Raw genomic sequence first — 16,762 nt, forward strand, 5'->3', positions numbered from 1 at the left:
AAAATGGACTTGTATCCAGTTGGACACTCCCGGTCAACAAATGTAAAATAAAATAAAATGTACTGATAAGAATTACAGCTGCAGACATCTTTTATGAAAAATACATGTTAGTTCACATCTTAAAAATGTTCGTAATTTTGTTATTTTTCCCGTTTTGTTTGCCGTGACTCTAATTCTGGAGGAGAACGTTTGAGAGCTATGATGAGTGAATCATGAGTAGTTGTCTCCCCCCCCCCCCCCCCCCGTAACAGTTACATTTTAATTTGATATGCAGTACCTATACTATCAAATTAAGGTTTTGCTGCTGCTTTCAGTTTCGACTTGTCCAACCAACTAAATTACGGTACTGGAAGCGTTTTTTTTCGTTTCGAGTTACATATTGCATATTTGACTCTGCTGATGTTTGACCTTGCTATCCAGGTTATACTGTCGATAGCTGCTGTGTTACTTATAGACACTAGTTTTTTTGAAACAGGAACTTGTTAGAGTTTAGCGGGTCTGGTACCAACTAGATGATCCTTATGCGTTAGTTTATTCCACACAAATGCATGTACAACGGCATATGTTGGGTATTATCTTTCAGAAGTCATGACCCGTCTAAGTAAAGTGATACTGCACCAAATGACACGGGTGTGTAAGACACAGACGCACGTCCGTTTACTAAGCAATTAAGAGATTCAGGAATAACAACGCGCATGCTCTTGGTTTTACTACGGGGGTGAGTAATAGTTTTTGTAGTCTGTAGCTTTAGAACGTGAGATGTGAGAATTTTAGTAACGCTCTACGCCGGAAGTACTCGGAGTTTGGACAAGGTTTGATACTTTTAACAGGTGAGTAGACGTTCTTACAGTTTTATTTCCCATGTATTGGCATGTATAGTAATGAGTACCAGCCTAGCTAATACTCTTAATTCTGCGTTTGACTTTTTGACTAGAAGGCAAACCCTTGTTTTGTTTCGCGGAAGGGTGCGTGTTGGGGTGGGGGCGCAGTATTGCATCTGGTAAAGAGAGATGCTGCTGCAGAAGGTGATTGAAGATTAATTGCGCACATGAGACCCCTACTTTATTTGTAGTAGTGTGATGTGGAGATTAATTCCTTCCTGGCCGGTGCGGTTTATCATTTGTCATTGTGAGCGAGCTGTCGGTCACGCACACAGCATCCATCCTGCGTACAACTGCAAAAATACTTCAGGATGTTTCCACATGACTGACCGTGCTAACAAGTTAACTTTTCCCCGTTTAGTGCATTACTGCTTTGAAATGTATTTCATTAACTGGCGCTACGTTGGTGTCTTTGTAATGTTTATAAACAATCAGACGCGGTCTTTGTAAAATTTATTAATAGCATAAGATGATTAGAATTTGGGACTTGTTTTTGTTAGTACTCCTTTTTCTAGTTAAGGCATTAAAGACAGTATTTGGTAGACTTGAGGAAATACATGATAACTGTAGTGAAGCGAACCTTTGATAAATAAAAGATACTGTTACTGACATTATAGATGGGATAAATGAAACAAATATCAGACTTCTCAAGCCCCTCATCTTACGATCATGTGTTTTGGTGGCCACAGCACTTCCATGCATACTTTTCCATGTCTTAACGCAAGAAATCTGGACCGAGTCTAAACTAATGGGAGGACAAAGGCCCCAAAAAGGGACATATTACGCGTATAAGCTTAGGTTGATAGAATAATAGGATTTGTGTTTAACATGCATTTTCTGAAGGGCATGAAGTGTGCAACTCAAATGTATGTCGTCATTGTTTAGTGATTTTATTCCTTGTTGTTTTGCCAGAAAACGACAATTTTTATAAGGGACAGACCAAATGTGACAGAAAGCTGGACGTTCTACAAAAGTCTGGACAATAGAGTGGCATGCCTCTAAAGTGTACCTTATTACAAGGAATTACTTCATTTGGGTCTTAAAAAGTTAATGCCCCTCAAAGTTCCACATTGAAAGGGGCTGTTACACATTAACTGGTATTCATGTTAAATGAAATGAGTCGTATTCATTCATTAAAAGATCCGTTTATAAGTACAACCAGCATATTTTAACTATCTTATGATTTTCCTGGTTAAAGTTGTTAGCAAGGTGCTAGCATTTGTTCCACATTGAGGGCCAGTGTTCCTCATTCTGGATGTGGAGGGTTGAGAGCTAGCTCCCCAACAAAAACAACTGAAAAAGAACATACACCATATATCTCAACTTCTTTGTTCAGGATTTTTGGAGAAAGTTAAAAGTAATGGATGGGGGCAGAAATACTGAAAAAAAAAAACTTTAAGTTAATAGAATTCTATACAGTAAGATTTTTTTTTTGGGGGGGCATTCACATATAATAAAAGTTGGGGAGGGGGAATTCACATATAATAAAAAGTTCAGTGTAAGCTATTGTGTACTGGAAATGTTTTTATTACATATACCATTTATTACATGTACAATTACCTGGATTATGTAAAACAAACAAAAAAAAAATCTGTTACGAGGGATGTGCCACCATTCTTAAAGGACCACTACAGGAAAAAAAAATGAAAAACAATTTTTTTATATATATTTTTGAATTTCTACACATTACTACTTTATGATGAATACAGGTTAACAGTCACTACTAATTTTCTCGTTTGCCCCTAGAGGGATACAGAATTACAGACATCTTGGTTAGAGCTTGCTTTCTTTTAAAGCAAAATTTTACCCATAGTGCATAGTTGCTGAGATTGTAATACCCATGGCTGGACTGTCATATCTCGGTTCCATTCACTTAGAATGGAAGAACAGAGAAGCGGTGCTAATTCTGAGAGGCCTCAGTACTAGTATCACTTAGTGTTCTGCAGTGGTTGTTACAAATGTTTTTTCCTACTGATGTGTTAAACATACTATGAAAAAAGCACCCAGAAATATCAACTTATTGCTGAGATAACAGACTTTTTGGGAGATGCTTTTATGTGTTTCAGTTCCTTCTCAAGTTACTCCTCCCATTTTTCCTCCCTCAGTAAGCCACAATATCACATTTCATGCCCTGCAAGGCTTGCTTCAGTCACCTATGCATTACAATAGACATCAGACAGATCTGTCTGCTTAGTGTGCCGGTAAAAGTGTTCCCTCATCTCTGTTGTTCATGTCATCTGAATAGCACTTTCACAGTAAGTAGTGTTACAAAATGCTTATCTGCTTTTTGCTAGAATTCATATTGGCTACTCTCAACTATAATGGGTGCAAGCAAATGCTTGTTATCCACCAAAAAGTCTTACTCCAGACAGATCATTTATATAATGATGAAGTTGTCAATCTTGTTACCTCTCAGACGGGCCACTGATGTTACCTTCTACATTTCCTTACTGTTGGTTTAGTATGTGGAGTCAGTGACATTTTCATTGCACGTTTTCTAATGTTACTTAATGTATTTCACTGTAAGCGCAGTATAATGCATACTGTTAATGCCCCTAGCTGTGTGCACACTTTTCTGTCTGAGTTAATGACAGTACTACTTTCCAGTGTACACTGCTACATCTTTTTTTTTCTCCTTCCTTTTAGTTTGTAGTTCTGCAGCTGAGGGGCCACCCTTGAATGTATAATATTTTATTTATTTATTCATTCATTCTCTCTCTCTCTCTCTCTCTCACACACACACACGCACACGCACATGATTTATACATACGTGTATATGCATACACACGTGTGTGTATGTATATATAGTGTGTTCATATATACATATATATGTACCATATAACATACGTATTGTATAAAATATGTAGTGTGTATACATATGTATAGTGTGTGTTGTATGCATAATACACATTGTGTGTATATGTATGTGTGTGTATATGTGTGTATATCTATATATATATATATATATATATATATATATATATATATATATATATATATATATATATGTGTGTGTGTCTGTATGTGTGTATATGTCCTACTACTGCTTATAGTACTACCTGCCCACGCAGCAACTCAGTAGTCTAATCTGCAAGCGATTTTTAAACAACCAGAAATTTTAAATACAATCTCTCAGTTTAACAAAAAATCCATAGAAAGCATCATGGAGAAGTTTGCATCAGATTAGCACAAACCACCTTTAACATGAAGCTTGAGTTTTTTTAATGTCATTTCTAATAACCGAACTTGAGGAACGTGTTCCTTTCTGTTGTAAATACTCTGCAAACGGATTTTATGTCTCTGTTAACTAGTAAAGTTCTCTGTATATTTCATTTACCTGGAGGACCATTTGCCAAAGACAGAGGACAGCTGTAATTAGCTTAAAAATATGAAATAAAGATGACAAAATAGTGAGGCAATATGAACTTGGGGACAGGGAGGCAAAAGAGCTGCAGTACTAGATACAGTGTTTGACATCTAGACGGGCACAAAATAGAAAGACATGATCAACAAGGCAGGAGAATTAAAATTAAATGATACAGAAATGTGGTTGTACCTGCTGTATAAAATAGAGGAAGGGTATGAAAAAGTTTGTGGATTTTCAGGGCAACTGCTGGGGAAGTGTGTGCACCGTTACAAATATAAATATATATTGTGTGTGTGTGTGCCCTTGGCCACATTGTCTTTTCCCTTTCTTCCTCACCAAATAGTGCTTTTATCTATCTGTTATTACCCATTTGGCCAGTAGATGGCAGCACCTTCCCATTAACTAACTGTGTCCTCTATCTGATAGGTTCTTTACTTAAAACGACAGAAATAAATGTAAACTTAAAACAAAGCTACATTTGACTAGTAACTACTTCTATACCTTGAGTATCCTATATTGTACTTCCACCCTTGACTCACCTCCCTGTCTCTTCCCTAGTGTCCACTCACCTTAGGTTTCTTACCTGTGTCTCTCTCTCCTATCCTTACTGATTGTTTTCCATAGTCTCGTCCTAGTCCTCTTCTGGCTCTTCCCGCTCCGTTCGCCCTACGGGCTCACTCCGCTCCCCTACCCTGCCCCCAATTCCCACCCACCCCCACTATCTCTACATTTATACCTCCTCAAACCCCTCCCACTCCAATTACACACTTCACTTCCTGTCTCCACCTCTAACCCACCCATCAATTTACATAACCAAACCACTCCCACACTAACTAAACTCCATTCATACTAATAACTCCCTTCCATACCTACATAAAACTAATAACCATGTTAACCAAACCTTCCTCAGCTATTATCCATCTACTACTACTACTAAGCCTAACCTATCTTTCCTACATCACCAAACCTTTTCATTCCACTCACTCCCCTCACCATCCCACTCACTCCCCTCACTATCACATAACTAGCCCATTCCCAAAACAATTCATACACTCTTCCACCCTCATAAGCCCTCATCTATACCCCTGCAACCCCTCACTACTCTTCCATTTTAAACTTGTATCCACCTACAAAAATATTAATCCTTGTGCTTCCTGCACTACTCTAGATAACTACACAACCCTAAAACCATATACCAAACTCTCCAACTACCTTTATCTTTGTATTCACCAGGTCATAACCACTCTATTGTCAGGTGATATACACCCTAACCCCGGTCCATCTCCTTCAAATTCCTCAACAAACACCCCCCCAAATTCCTCTACTTACACACCTTCATCCACAAAAACCATTACCTTCTCAGCATTAAATGCCCAAAGTATTTGTAACAAAATCCCTAACCTCCATGCCTGGCTTCTCCTCAATAACCCAGACATACTTATCAATATCTGAAACATGGCTACGACCCTGTATAAAAGACTCAGAAATAACCCCCCCCCAATTTTAATATCATCAGGAAAGATAGAACACACAAAAAAGGAGGAGGTGTAGCCCTTCTCTATGGCTCCTCTTTCTCAGTTACTTCTTATACTAAACCAGTTCCCCAATTTGCCAATGCCGAACTACTACTTACACTACTCCATCTTAACAAGCATAAAACAATATGCTTAGCCTCCCTCTACATCCCTCCTGGTGATAACATAGCTACTCTTGAGGACATCCTCTCTTGGCTCTCCACCAACATTACCAATGAAGTTATCATTCTCGGCGATGTTAACATTAACTGGTCCTCTATCCAATGCCCAACAAATCCTCAAAATATCAACCTTTATAACTTTCACCAGTTAATTGAGTCAATAACCAGACCTTCCAAAGACTATTCTTGTGGAAGCACCCTAGACTGGATTCTGGTATCACACCCTCACCTATTCTCAAGTAGTGGTACACTCCCTGACCCTCTCAGTGACCACTTTCCCACCTTTGCTCACCGTCACTCTACCTCCCTACAGCTTTCTCATACCACCATCTCTGTGCTCCTTAAAGAATTTCAACCAAAACACCTCCTCTGAATTATTGAAACAATGCAATTGGAGTCCCCTACATACACTACAGCTAGATGAAGCCACCTATTTTAATATATCATTTCTAAACCTCCTCGACTCCTTAGCTCCACTTAGAATAAAAAGAATCAAGAACAAAACTCTCCCATGGTTAAAAAAAGATACCTTATCTACCATGCGCCTTCGCAATAAAGCCTTAAAAAGCTACTATAAAGACAAAAACCCAGCCTCCCTAAATGAATACAAAACACTCCGCAACAGAGTCAAAAAACTTATCAATTCTGACCGCAGATCCTACTATATTACCCTCCAAAATAATCATAAGACTAACCCAAAAAAGTTCTGGAATAGTATCTCCTCCCTCTTCAACCCTGGCAAAAAGGAAAACCCACAACCAGATGAAAATATTAGTGATACCAATCTCGCCTCCCAATTTAATAGCTTCTTTATTGATTCCATATCTAAATTAACATCCTCATTTTCTAATAACTCGACTCCAGCTACGACTCCTACTTCCACTTCCAATCTTGAACACTCATCCTCTGACCACCCTCTCTTCTCCCCCAAACCTATACCCATGTGTACTATAAAAAAATTGCTTCTTAAATTAAAACCTTGCTCTAACGCTCCCGACAATATCCCTTCCTTCTTCCTAAAGACAGCTACTGAATCCATAGCCTACCCAATTTGCATACTTTTAAATCGATCCATCCAAGAAAGTTATGTACCCCAAATCTGGAAAAAGCTTACATCATTCCCTCCACAAAGGAGGTAACGACAATGCCATTTCCAACTTCAGACCAATTGCCATCTTATCCCCATCTCTAAACTACTAGAAAAGTGCATACACATACAACTGCTACCTTACCTCACCAATAATCACCTATTAACTCCAACACAACATGGATTTCACCCGGTCATAGCACTACTACTGCTCTTCTCTCCTTCCTTGAAACTGTAAATAAAGCCAGAGACTCCAACTATATTGTCTCTACTCTCCTCCTAGACCTTTCTAAAGCCTTGACACCATCTCCCACTCCCTGCTACTCAACAAACTCTCTAACCTACATCTTTCCCCTCTTGCATTAGTTGGTTTTCTAGTTACCTCTCCAATCGGCAGCAATCTGTTAAATGGAAGAAATCCACCTCCTCTTACCTCAACACTGTCACTGGTGTACCTCAAGGCTCCATATTAGGTCCACTATTATTCAATATTTTCATTAATGACTATCACTACAATATCCCAAATGCTAAAATAGTCCAATACGCTGACGACTCTACCATCATCTGTGCTGCAAACTGTATTCCCTCACTCAAAAAAATAACTCAGGATGCCTTCACAACCACTGAAAAGTGGATGCATGATAATCATCTTGCTCTAAATCCATCTAAAACCAAACTGATTCTATTCACACCATCAAAAAGCATAACTATTGACAAAAACTCTTTCCTCATAACCAGTCAAAATAATACATCCCTAGAAATTGTTTCCAATGTCAAACTGCTAGGAACTCTCATTGATAATCAGCTCACATTTGATTCCCATATACATACAAACATTAAAAACACATCAAAACTTGGTATGTTCTACCGGCACTCACGCTTCCTCTCCCCTTCTACCAGATTCCTCCTATCTACCACATACCTCATCCCCTCTCTACTATATGGTGCCCCACTACTAACCAACCTTAAATCCTCTACCAAAACAAAACTTTCTTCCTGCTACAACAAAATCGCTAAATTCGCCTCTGGCCATAGATCCTCCTCTCACCACTGTACTGCCCTCCACAAACTGAATTGGCTAGAGCTCCCAAACTATCTTTCTTTCACTCAACTAACTCAAGCTCATAAGCTCATCTTTAAGCCCTCACTTTGCCCCTCTCTCTCCTCAGCCTTCACCATACACCATCCTAATAGACCCCTTAGAACCAACACTCAGAACCTACTTGAACTCCATAAACCTAACCGTCCAGCAGGCAAACTCTTACTTTCCTTTGCCCTGGCCCGCCTCTGGAACTCCCTCCCATCACATATCCGTACTACCAGCAGCCTTCCTATCTTCAAATCTCTCCTCCATTCACACCTATCTTCTCACTGGGAATGCTCCTGTACCCACCCTACATAAATTCCTCCAGCTACTTCACACTCCTTATTCTATAATCCCTTCCCTTCTATAGGAACACTCCTACTATAGCCAACCACTTATGTAACTGCTATCTGCACATACCTACTAACTAATATTCTTAACTAATACTTTCTTTCCTTACATTTACTATTGAATATAGAAATTAAAAATTGTAAACTTATTTGTTGTTCTTGTATTGCAGTTCTGTTGCATTTCCTGTGCTTACATATACTACTGTGATACTTAATCAGTAGATGTTATGTTCTACCTATTATATTTTACTTTAAATTAGATGTTATTTTCTACTTATTATAATTGACTTTATTCTTATTTGTATTTTTGACATTTTGTTTTTTGACATTGTATCTTTGGAGCTTTTCTCCCCAGGACTCCATTGAAAATGGGCTCATTCGGTCCAATGGATTATCCTGGTAAACAAACTTAAAATAAATATATATATATATATATATATATATATATATATATATATATATATAATATATATGTGTGTATATATATATATATATATATATATATATATATATATATATAGTGTATGTATATGTGTGTGTGTGTGTGTGTATATATATATATATATATATATATATATATATATATATATATATATATATATATATTGTGTGTATCTATATATAATATATTGTGTGTATGTGTGTGTGTATATCTATCTATATATATATATATATATATATATATATATATTTATTGACATTTGTTAACCGGGTTTGTCCAACTGGGCTTGTTGCCCATTTTCAGTGGAGACCCGAGGAGAAAAGCTCCAGTAATACATTTTAAAACAAGTGCAATTTTAAACAGTATTGATATAATACCAGTTATAGCAAAACGATTCACATATGTTGGGATACATGCATAAAGTTAAGGTTGCATTAAAAAGAAGTTAAGTAACAATTTTACATTGATATAGTTCAATAGGTCAACAATGAATATTTTTTTTTGTATAGAATTGTGCAAATGCATAATAGACACATTGGAGAGAGAGGTGTAATGAGGTACTAAGTATGGTCCTTTTGAGGGTACATAAAGGGAAGGAAGACTAGGTAGGGTCTTGGCAAGGGTAGGTTCTGGAATTGAGAAAATAAGCTTTTAGTTCATTTTTAAAGTGTGAGGTGTGGGAGATTGAACGTAAGTCAAGGGGAAGTTTGTTCTAAGCATGGGCAAGGGAGTGTTTGTAGAGTAGTTTGCCTACTGACCTTTTTGGGTGGTAGATATCGAAATAATTGTTGGTTAGAAGTATGGAGGGTCCGGGATGGGTTGTAGATGGAGACTAAGGAAGATAGAGATGGACAGAAGGAGGGTTTATAAAGAATAGTGTAGCATATGAAATTGATAAGATAGCAGAAACTGGGGAAGTTCAAGCCATTGAAGAGAGTTTAAAGAAATGCAGTGGTGTGAGTTGTATGGGGAGTTGGTAATGAATCTGGCTATTTTATGGTAAGTCTGTTGTTAGTAATGAATCTGGCTATTTTATGGTAAGTCTGTTGAAGTTTGTTTAGAGTGGAGGCCTGGATATTGTTAAGAACTGGGGTGGCATATAAGAGGGAGGGGCGGAGTAGTGCCTGGCCCAGGGTAAGTCTAGATTCAGGGGTTAGGAATTTTTTGTTCCGATATAGCAGACCTAGTTTCTGGTTTGTGTTTTTTTTATACATTGGAGTATGTGTAGGTTGAACTTGAGTTCGTTGTTGATAATGACCCCTAGGAGTTTTGTGTTAGTGTCAGGTTGGATATTTGTATTGTTAGAAGATGTAATAAAAAAGGTTTTGTAATGAGAGAGAACAGGGAAGGAAAAGTAGGAGTTTGGTCTTTTTGGGATTTAGGATCAATAGGTTGTGAGAGAGCCATTGTTCAGTGGATAGTAGGGCCTGTTGGGTCAGGGAGTGTAGTTCAGGAATGTTTTTTGAGATGGATATGTGTGGAGTCATCGGCATACTGAATAAGGGAGGATTCTTTGCATGAGGTGTAAAGATCATTGGTGAAGATGTTAAAAGGGGTCCCAAGATGGAGCCTTCGGGAACACCAATGGAGATGGGAAGGAAAGGTGAGGAGGATGAGAGCCATTTGACAGATTGTTCCCTGCCGGATAGGCAACTATTAAGCCAGGCAAGTGCGGAGGGGGATAGGTGGAGATTTGCGAGTTTGGATAGTAGTAGAGGATGAGAGACAGTATCGAAGGCTTTGGAGAGATCTAGGAAGAGTCAGGAAATGAGTTTATTGTTGTCTAGGGCCTCTGCAATGACATGAGTGATGGAGAGGAGGGCAGTGGTGGTGCTGTGGTGAGGACGAAATCCATGTTGGGTAGGGGTAAGTAAGTGGTGTGTGAGGAGGTGATTGAGAAGCTGTGAGTGAATAAATTTTTCTAATATCTTGGAGAGGGGGGACAGAATGGCAATGGGTCAGTAGTTTGAGGGGTCAGTGTAGTTTCTACGTTTATGAAGAGGGATAGTGAAGAAAGATTTCCAAAGGGTGGGGACATTTGATTCCAGAATAGATAGATTAATTATTATAGATACAGGATAGGCAATTGAGTCAGCAGCAAGTTTGAGGAATGTAGGAGATAGATTGTCAGTGGAAGGAGAGCAAGGTTTTAGTTTGAGTAGTAGAGATTTGATGTAAGTAATGGGAACTGGCGTTGTGTTAGTGGGACTTAGAGAGGTGGGTGTCGAAGTAGAGTTTGGCTTAGAGGTTACCAGATTTTGGATGGAAGAGATAAGTGTTTTATTCAGGAGGGTAGCTGTTTCCTGAGAGGAAGAGTTAGGGTATGGGGAGGGATTAGAGGGCTTTCCATGATGGAGGATGTTGTTAAGAGTTGACCAAAATCTTTGAGGATTGCATTTGTTGTTTAGCTGAGCAGAGCTATAGTATAACTTTTTGTCATTAGTTGTATTTTTTGCATGGTTCCTCAGTTGCCTGTATTTGTGAAGAAAAGGTGGTTGTTTAGTTTTAGTCCATGTTTTCCAAGCATGATCTCTTTGTTTCATAAGGGACCTAGTCTCTTTGGAGAGCCAGGGAGCATGGTTAGATTTTTACTCTGATGTTCCTAGAGGCAGCTAAGGAGTTTAGAGTATTCATGAAGATGCTATTGAAAGTGCTTACAGCATCGTTTAGGGGGATATGTTTTAGAATGGATCAATCTATGTTGTGGAGAATGGAGTTAAATTGGGATAAATTGAAAGTCAATAGTTTTCGACAGTCTTTGATAAGGTGGGGTTTAGGAATATGGGAGTAGTGTCTTAAGATGGTGGTAGGGAGATGATCACTGAGGGAGTCAGGTAAGGTGGTGGGATTGTGGTATTGGTGGAGGGAATTGGTAAGGATCCAGTCTACGATGGAGCTGGAAGAGGAATTTTAATGGAAATGAGTGGGAGATGTTATAAGTTGGTGGAAGCTGTGTAGGTGGATACTGAGTTGGGGGGAGTCAGTTGTGAGTTTGGACCAATCAAGGTTGACATCACTAAGGATAAGTGTCTCATGTGTCTCATATGGTACGTTGTGGGAGAACCAGGATAGGATGTTTTCAAGAATGGGCAGATTGTTACCAGGAGGAAGGTAGAGGCAATTGCAAGTTTTTTGTGGGGATTCAGATGGCAGTTAAGGATGATGATTTCAGCTGGGAGGAAGTCAGGAATTGAGGAAAGGTATGGTGAGAGGTTAAGAATGTTAGAAGATGGCCACGCCACCACCTTTTTTTACAGGTCTATCAGATCGGAAGATATTATAACCTGGTGGGAGTATTTCACTATTTGAGATGTGTGGCTTGAGCCAGGTTTCGGATAGGGAGAGGATTTGAGGGGTATTGAGAGCTATCCATGAGTGCAGCTCAGTGACTTTATTTGCAAGACTCTGAATATTCAATGAGTAAATAGTTAAGTATTTGGATATCTCCATAACAAAGTAGGTTTTTAGTGAGGAGAGAGTGTGTAGTAGATGCTAGATGGAGTTTGTATAGTTTTGACTTAGCTTTGTGGGAAGGTTTAAAAACCTTTATTATGGATAGTTAATATAGACTTGAGATAGAGGTAGTAAAGAGATTAAGGGAGATAGTAAAAGATGAAGTAGTTGGATATATGTTGCATGAGTGAGAAGCTGATGAGCATAGGAGTGGGTCAGAGAGATTGGAGTGGTAAGAGGTGGAGATAGAGAATAAGGAGCAGTGTAGAAGATATTAGAAAATAATACATGTTGGAATAAAATGTGGTCAGATAGAGTAGGTAGAGAGACAGTGGTATAGATGAAGTGGTGTTGACAAGATTGACAGATTAGTAAGATAGTTGTGGCAATAGGCAGGAAGTGGAATTGTAGTGGCTAGTGGGACAGTAAGGGGAGGGATAGTTAGGTATAAAGGTAATTGTAATGGGGTGGGTGGGAATGGGGGTAGGGTAGGGGAGCAAAGTGAACCCAAGCATAGCGAGGGCAAATGGAGCGGGGCTAGCACCCTGGTCAAGATGTAGTCCTAGAAACAATCAGAAAAGATAGTGAAAAACTAGCTTGAGAGACAAGGATATAAAGTTTCTAAAGGTATAGTCACCAGAAATAAAATAAAAAGAAATAAAATATGAGCAGAAATAAGCTTACAAAAGGACACTGGCCTCAAGCTACACAAGTAGATTTACTTGGAGACCCAGTGCTGTATGGTTAAAATAAGCTACAATACAGAGGGGTTTTGCAGGGGGAGAGAGAGGTATTACTAGCAGCTAAAAGCAGGGCAAAACATACAAAAAAAAAACATTAATATGTAAGAGTCTGAAGACAGTAAAATAGGGCAGCTGCACTAGGAAAGGCAATTATGAATGAGGCTAGAAATGAATTCAGGGAAGGGTAAAGTGCAGAACAGGAGAATATACACAAACAGTATGAGGATAGTGGGTAACCAAAGAGAAAGGATAGGAGCTGCTGGTGTCTGCTTTTCGTAGTGACTAGCAAAAAAAACCCCACTAAATTCTTGTTGTGCTTATAAAGTCTAGCATTAATTAAAATGTTAGCTTTTGTAGTAGTTATTTACTGGGACACATACTGCAGTGGTATTAAGCTTAAAATGGTGGCTTCTGGACAGATAGTTAGAGTTGCAGGGTATCTGTTAATGTCCTCAAACCTGTGCTGCCTGTACTGTGGCCAGGGGAAAACCGCAGGGAAAAATCCACTAGGGTTATAAAAACAGGGAGGAGGGAGATTAGTTATGAGCAAGTAATTCAGGAAAAGAGCGAGAGGCAAAAATACCATGGGTAGAGAGAAAAAAATTAATACAGGTAGGCAGAGACAGTATACCTAGCATTAATTTCCATTGTATGAGTGTCTTGCACAGATAGCTAGCTAAGAACACAGCAGTGTTTACACCCATGCATAAAGTAATGCAGAACAACAGTAGTTAACAGCACAGTGTAGACGTACACAAGGCAATAATTCACAAAGCAGGAAAACAGAAATCCAGGATACTGGGGACAACAACAAGTGGTACACTTTCAGGCAATAGTTCTTCCTTTTACTTTAGTGCTACACCAAGAAATTACAGTGAAAATACTATAGATAAATTTAAATGTGAAGTTAAGGTGCCTGTTGCTCCTTGCAACAAGAGACTTAGTTGGTAAATATTCACATTTACAGTTTTCTTTCATTAAAAAACAAGAAATAATATGAGTACAATTCAAATGCTAAGCTACCCGTGATCATAAGGTGCTGGAGCTCCTTGCGACTGAGAAAATAGACTTTAAATATTTACAAAACTAGAGTCACGAGAAAAAGTACACTGCATATGCAAGCAATGTTCATCTCAATATAATCACAAAATACTATATGACCTAAAGCAGATAAAGCAACAGAATAATCACTAAATACTGTAAGATTTAAAGCAGTTAAGGCATCAGAAAAGACATCACAAAACAGTTAATGCCAAAGAATCAAAAGTTTACCTTGCACAGAGCAGCAGATGCTCAGATGCTCAGCAGCATGAAGGGGAAAGAAGGTTTCAAAATGGCCCCTGCTGTTGTGAGGCACCTTTTGGATTAGGTGGTCTAGCAATTGTCTATGGATGCATTTTTCCGTGATCTTTGCTAGGGGAGACAGTAGGGCAATGGGACGGAAATTGGAGAGTTCAGTAGAGTTACTTCTCTTATGAAGGGGGATAATATGGGAGACCTTCCATAATGTAGGGATGTGTCCTTCACTGATGGTTCTATTGTTAAGAATGGAAATGGGGTAGGCGATAGATTATATATAATTTGATCAACAAGGCAGGAGATATATATTTGTGTGTGTATAAAATATATATATAGTGTGTGTGTATGTGTTATTTATATATATATATATATATATATATATATATATATATATATATATATACATATATACATATAAATAAAAAACATTTCAAACGAGGTGTAGAATACATCAATGCAAGAAGAGGACAATACAACACTGTTCAAACGAGGTGTAGAATACAGTATTCTACACTTCGTTTGAATTGTGTGCATTCTCAGTACTATTTAAACAAGTAAAGTATTTTAATGTAATGTATCACTGTGAAGAAGTTCGTAGTAATAAAACTGAACGAAAGCACTCAGCAATCAGCTCCTGTCTCCAGTGTTTGCATCCTGTAGCACCCCCCCCCCCTTGGGGATGATTTTGTTTTTGAAGTTTTTTTCTGCATATATATGTACGTATGTGTATCTATATACATATATATGTATATGTAGATGTGTGTGGATATATATATATATATATATATATGTATATATGTATGTGTGTATATATATATATATATATATATATATATATATATATATATATATATATATATATATATATATATATATATATATATAGTTTCATAGTATAGTACTAGGCTATCTGCCCTGGGGCATTTGTAAGCCTAGCCATAGTGATGTGGTTTTTGCCACCCCATGAAATGGTACAAAAATGTACAGATAAAATCTAGAATACTGTGCCTCTGTCTAGTAGTGACACAGTGAATGTCCCCTTGTATAATAGAATTAGTTTACTGTGCCTCTGTCTAGCAGTGACACAGACGTGACCCCTGGGGTAAACTTACGATCTCCCATCCACTCATCAAGATTTCTCTTGAAGAGATTCAGTGAGGGGCTCTGCCTAATACGAACTGGGATCCTGTTCCAAAGCATGGGAAGCCTCTGGGTTATGAATCTATCCCTCCAGCATGTCCTATTCATACTTGTGCCGAGATTTAAGTCTTTAGCTCTCGTGGTCCTGATGGATTTGGATTTTTTGAGATGGAGCATGTCCATCAGATCCTGATTGGACATGGCCTTGTATGTCAGGCAGAGTTCACCTCTGAGCAGGCAGTATGCTACTGAATAGAGCTGAAGTTTCTTTAGTCTGGCAGAATAAGACTTATGTTGGAGACCCTTGATCCTTTTGGTGAGGTACTTTTGTGGTCTCTCCAGCTGTTGCAAGTGCCGGGTGAGGTACATACCAGATGGGGCATTGTACTCAATCATGGGTCTGATGAGGGAGGAATATAGGGGTACAATGACATCCTTGGATCTGGATGTGAAACCCTTCATGATGAGGTGTGCAATTTTTCTAACCACTTTGGCAACGTGGGTGTCAAATGAGAGGTTGCTGTCTACTTGGGTCCCTACTTTTTCCGTACTCGGTGGGTTGCTGTCTGTGATAATTTGTGGGTACTTTGTTTTTCCAAAAGGGATAACTATACATTTTTTGGCATTTAGTTTAAGGCCGTGACTACGGCACCAGTTGTCCGTTTCAGTGAGGCCTTTTTGTAGGATGTGTGTATCTGCTGGTGTATTGACTATGGCACCTAGTTTGCAGTCATCTGCGAACTTTGTCAGCCACAGCCCTCCCATGTTTGCTTTAACATCTGAGAAATAAATGCCGAACAAGAGGGGTCCCAGGACAGATCCCTGTGGGACACCACTTGTGACTGGCTTTGAGTCTGACATTGCTCCAGCGATTTTAACTTTATGGGTTCTGTCCTTTAGCCAGTTTGCAACCCATCTAGTGACATAAGGGTTTACATTTAAGCTGTAGAGCTTATCTATGATGCCTGAGTGGGGTATTGTGTCGAAGGCCTTAGCCAAGTCCAGGTATGCTGTATGGACTGCTTTGCCCTCATCAATGGCTCTAGTGACTGTTTCGAAAAAGTCAGCAAGGTTTAAAAGGCAGGATCTGCCCTTTACAAAGCCGAACTGGGTGGGGTCAAGCGTCTGTAGGTCCCCTATGTCTCTGTTTATGAGTTCCATAATGATTCTTTCCATAGCTTTGCAGACCAGGCTAGTCAAGCTTATGGGGTGGTAGTTTC

General features: G+C 38.8%; 1 protein-coding gene across 2 annotated transcripts in view; it reads left to right on the forward strand.

The window, feature by feature from the left end:
• The first annotated feature begins 498 nt into the window (after positions 1-498).
• The window catches only part of LOC122808822 (killer cell lectin-like receptor subfamily F member 2), a 1,412,691-nt gene continuing 1,396,427 nt past the window's right edge, over positions 499-16,762 (forward strand). For both annotated transcript variants that reach the window (XM_044079894.1, XM_044079895.1), the window contains exon 1: positions 499-830. The gene's annotated coding sequence lies outside the window, so the exon portion shown is untranslated. The remainder of the gene's footprint in view (positions 831-16,762) is intronic.

The sequence above is a fragment of the Protopterus annectens genome, chromosome 8.part0 (assembly GCF_019279795.1).
Source record: "Protopterus annectens isolate FY-2018-M chromosome 8.part0, PAN1.0, whole genome shotgun sequence".
Lineage (NCBI taxonomy): Eukaryota > Metazoa > Chordata > Ceratodontiformes > Protopteridae > Protopterus > Protopterus annectens.